We start from the raw sequence: 5,175 nt of genomic DNA, 5'->3' as shown, positions 1-5,175 counted from the left end.
CCCCATCATGCAGCAGCCTCCCTCTTTCCATTTGGTAATGGACATGGTATGAATTATACATTTGAACGGTATCACTACCCACAGCGGGGCATCCGGGGCAAAGGCGCCCATTTCACCATAGTTTTGATTGCAGCTTCTCAGGGTGCGGCCACATGCAGAACAATGTACGGGTGTCATTCGGGCACCCTCCATTCCAGCATGAGGAGATCAGGGAGAGGAGTCTCCCGGTGAGTGCCCTCCAGTAACTGCTTCTCCCAGTTGTTGTTTTCATCCAGCCAGTGTATTGCGTTTTGAAGTTGTGTCGCCATATAATAGAGGCATAGATGAGGGACCTCCAGGCCCCCTTGTTCCCATGATCTCTGCAGTGTATCTAAATGTAACCTTTGTCTTTTGGATCCCATAGCTGTCCCACCAGTAGGCGGTCTAGTTGTCAGAAATACACTTGTGGTATGCAATAGAGGGAATTCTGCATGACATACAGACCATTTTTTATCAGAGATAACGGTAGGGCTCGCCAGAACACAATTGAATTGTGGATGCTCTCCACACACTTCCCCATATTGCGCTCCAGATAGGCAGCCTCTGTGTATACTAGCCTGATCCCTAGGTAACGTACTTCATCCCTGACCCATCGCATTCCCACCAGGGAAAATGCACCCTCCTCTTTGTCCACCAGGCATCCCATGGGAAAGAGTTTATACTTCCCCAGATTGAGGCACAGTCCCAATATTTCCTCAAAGCCAGTCAGCTCTCTAAGGAGCACAGGTACTGCCTTTTCAGGATGCCGAAGATACACCAGTGTTTCATCAGCGTACATTGACACTACATGTGTCGCAGTTTCCAACTTAATCCCTGTCGTTCCATCCTGTTTCCGAGGGTGATCACCAGGGGCTCCATCGCAGACAAATATCAAGGTAAATAGGAAATGCCCTCTGTTGTGGCAGAAAGACCGGCTGAGAGGCTGCAGTGGTCAATTCGATAGAATGTATTAGCTGCGGGAGTGAAACAAGAAAACTCTCTTTTGGTGGGTTTGCCTGCCTTCCACTCAATTTACAATTTACATTTACATTTACATTTACATTTACACTCAACTCTTAGCTGCATGCCCTGAAGGATGGCATCAAGGGATCTTTACTTGTAGGACTTGGTGTTCTCTCTAGGGGGCTCTCTATCCAGTTCCCCATTAAAGATGCAGTTAAAGTCTCCGAAGAGGAGAATCTCTGTGCCCATATACAGTGTTGCTGCCTTCAGGACTGCTGGGAAGAAGCCAAGGCAGTCTAAGTTAGGCGCATAGTCATTTACTATACACATTTCCCTTCATTCCCGGCTCAATAACAAAATTACATAACGCCCTTCAGGGTCCAGGGTATGGTGGAGGTGTTGGAATGGGACCCTCGGCGCAATCCACACCAGTGCCCTAGCGCAAAGCCAGAGTATGAGGTAGCATATATCTGACCCGCCATCTTTTTCGTAAGCTCAATATTGTTTTCCCCCATATGTGTGTTTCTTGGAGCCCTGCAATTGCTATTCTGTACCTCTTTAGGAAGGCATGTATTCTGCTGCATTTGTCAAGGCCGGCCATCCTTCGAACATTCCAATTAAGTACCTTCAACATTAACGCTGTCATGGGGCGTGGCCTGCAGCCAAAGAAGGTGGCCGCGCACTAGCTGAGCAGCGCAGCCGATCATGACATTACACCCCACATCCGTCATTATCCGGGAACAGAAAGAAGCGCTTACCACCCTGTGAAGCTGTTGGGCGGTGGTCTGCGGATCTAAACCCTCGAATCCTGCCGTTCTCTTCGAGATCATGCCGCTATGTAAGAGTGCGGGCTCTGCAGCGAGAAAATGGCGCCCGCGTAGCTGAGCTTCGTTTCTGAGGCTCTGCGCCGCGTGGGTGGCGCTGGGAAGCGGCTGGCAGCTGGGAAAGGTGTCGGGCTGCATCGGCCCGCAGGTACTGTTGCTTGCAGTTCAGTGGCCCATATCAAGGTGGGCTCCGAGCTCGGAGACGGTGGGGGAGCGGGGCCCAGCAGCCGTCAAACGGACGGACTTAATACTGAGTCCCTGTGCAGAATGGGGCCGCGTGGGGCTGGGCGCTCTGAACAAAGGAGTGCTGCGGCTGTCCCAGGCCCTTGTATGTTAATGGGTGATCAAACACGCATAAAGATTTGGACGTGGAACGTCAACGGACTGGGAAATAAAATAAAGAGGACATTGGTCCTACAACATGTGAAACGCCATTCCCAAGATGTTGTGTTCCTACAGGAGACCCATCTACGGGGTAATCTATGCAGGGCCATGGACCGGTTTGGATACAAGATGGTGGTCCACTCAGGGTTTTTGTCTGGCTCCAGGGGGTGGGTGTTTTAGTCCGCAGTGCCCTGCCAGTTATAATCACAGGAACGTGGACGGAAGACACAGGGTGCATTGCAGCTGTGGCGGTCAGATGGGAGGGGCGCACAATAGTCCTTAGCTCCTGCTACATTCCACCCTGTCTGCATGCCCAGATGTATGCAAAACTAGGCGCCCATTTAGCGGACCTTCCCAGGGGCACTCTAGTACTTGGGGGTGACACAAACACAGTTATGGAAACTGAGTTGGATTGCTCTGGGGAGAGACAGGGTAGCAGGGGGGAAACTGACTTGGGGGGCTTTGCCACAGTGCTGGGACTCGGTGACGTGTGGCGTACACACCACCCCTCCCAGAGACAGTACACATTCTACTCCGCTAGGCATGGGTCCTTTTGTAAGATAGATCAGCTCTTCGTGAGGGGAGACCAAGTGGGCGACTTCATCCACTCCTGTCACATGGCCAGGGGAATCTCAGATCATTCACCGGTGGGGGTCACTCTCCAGGGGCCGATGACAGATAGGGTGGCCTTTCCAAGGATAGACCCCTGGCGCCTTAGAGACAATTCCATAACTGATAAGTTGAGGGAGAGCTCCCAACTGTACTTCACAGAAAACCAGGGCTCAGTTGACTCCCAGTTGGTCCTATGGGAAGCTTACAAGACAGTGTTGAGGGGCCAGGTCCAGGCGTTGATTGGCGATCAAAAAAAGAGGAAATGCTCCAGATCAAGCAGCTTGAAACTGAAATCGAATCCCTGGAGAGGGGTATCAGTGGGGCTCCTTCGGTAGAGCAACGCCACGAGCTAGCCCTTAAGCAAAAGGAACTCCGTTACCTGGCGGAGGGGGAGGCGCGTGTCTATGCCCTTGCCACATAGCATTGGGTATATGACGCAGGGGACAAATGCATGAAACTGCTGGCGTGGCTTGAACACAGGGATCGGGAGCGTTCCTGGGTGGCTGGTATAAAGGACCAGTCCCAGGACTTGGCAACCACTAGCAAGGACATTGCTGAGGCCTTTGCACTTATTACGAGAAGGTATACACCCCGGTATGCACTAGGACGGAGTAGGATTGTGGGGAATTCCTACAGGACTTTGCCCTGCCCACCTTGTCTAGTGAGCAAACTGAAAGACTGGCGGTGGAACTCACAGGTTTGGAACTGGGCGAAGCCCTTAACGCTCTTCAGGCCGGGAAAGCACAGGGGCCCAATGGACTCCCGGTGGAAATTTTTAAGAGGCAAGCCAACATTGTGATTGACCCCATGAGACGGATGCTTATTGAAGTGCATGAGGTGGGTAGGCTCCCATATGATCAGCGAGAGGCCACGATTGTGGTCATTCACAAAGCGGGTAAACCGCCTGACCAATGCTCATCATATCGGCCCATCTCGCTTCTCAACATGAAGGCCAAGGTTTTGGCAAAAACCTTGGCGACGAGATAACTCCCAGTCTTATCGGACTTGGTGCATGTTGACCAGTCAGGGTTCATGCCGCATAGGAGCACAAGACATAATCTACAATGGCTCTTCTGGGTTTTGTATATGACAGAAGGCGAGGACAATACCCAAACGGTATTGATGGCGCTGGACACCTCAATGGCATTCAACAGTATTGAATTGCCTTCGTTTTTTAAGGTCCTGCAGTGTCTGGGCTTTGGACCCGTCTTCTGCAGCTAGGTGCACCTGCTATACAAACAGCCGGTGGCGAGGGTGAGGGTGAACGGAGCGCTTTTCCGTGCTTCCCCCTGCATAGAGGCACCAGGCAGGGGTGCCCACTGTCCCCTCTCCTCTTAGCCCTCACCCTGGAGCCATTGGACAACTGGATTTGACGGGACAGGTCTTTCTGGGGCCTGTCGCTAACCGACGAGTGGGAGGAGCATATATCGCTATACGCAGATTATATCATCCTGTACATGAATAGACCATACCACTCAATGGCACAGGTGCTTCATCTCTTTGAATTGTTTGGCAGCTTCTCCGGTTACAAGATCAACTGGGCCAAATCACTGATTTACCCCCTCTCCGCCCCCCCCCCCCCCAGATTCCATTGCGGTGCCCTGCGGTGGTGGTGGTCTCTGGGGGCTTTAAATACCTGGGGGTGTATATCACCAGGGACAGAGCAGAGTTTTGCCCGAAGAATCTAGACCCTCACTTGATACGATTGGCCTCGGATGTGGCCCACAGGAGATCTTTAACATTATCACTGATGGGGCGTGCCACCCTTTTTAAAATGTTGCACCTACCACGCCTCCTATATATCCTGCAAAATTTGCCTTACCCGATCCCCGGAGGAGTGTTCAAACGTATTTCCCAGCTGCTGCGGACTCTGCTTTGGGATGGTGGGAACCCGAGGATAGCATTACAGAAGCTCACAAGAGGGGTGTACGATGTCCAATTGTATTACTGGTCCTCCCAGCTACAGGTAGTCAATGACTGGGTGTACGCGACGGGGTCAGAACCCACTTACAGGGTAGACAGGAACGTCATGTCGGGGGGAACTGTGAGTCTCTGTTGTACTTGCGGAAGCAATGCCGGGATCTCTCTTTGCATACGGGGGTGGTACTGCAGTGTTGGAGGGAGGCCAATACATTCCTGGGGTGGGCGAACACCCTGATGGGCAGGACACCACTCTGGTTTGGTGACCAGCTAGCTGAGGTGTCAAGACTAACAGGCTTCAAGGGATGGGGACTGATCGGGATGGATTACCTGGGGGATGTGTGGAAGGGGTGCGCTCCTAGATCCTTCGACTATCTTAAAAAAGAATACCGGCTACATGATTCCCAGCACTATCATTATCTGCACACGGACATGTCGCTCCCAGAATACTCCC

This window comes from Lissotriton vulgaris, chromosome 8 (genome assembly GCF_964263255.1).
Source record: "Lissotriton vulgaris chromosome 8, aLisVul1.2, whole genome shotgun sequence".
Lineage (NCBI taxonomy): Eukaryota > Metazoa > Chordata > Amphibia > Caudata > Salamandridae > Lissotriton > Lissotriton vulgaris.
The sequence above is the reverse complement of the archived record's forward strand: the minus strand, read 5'-3'. Positions refer to the sequence as shown.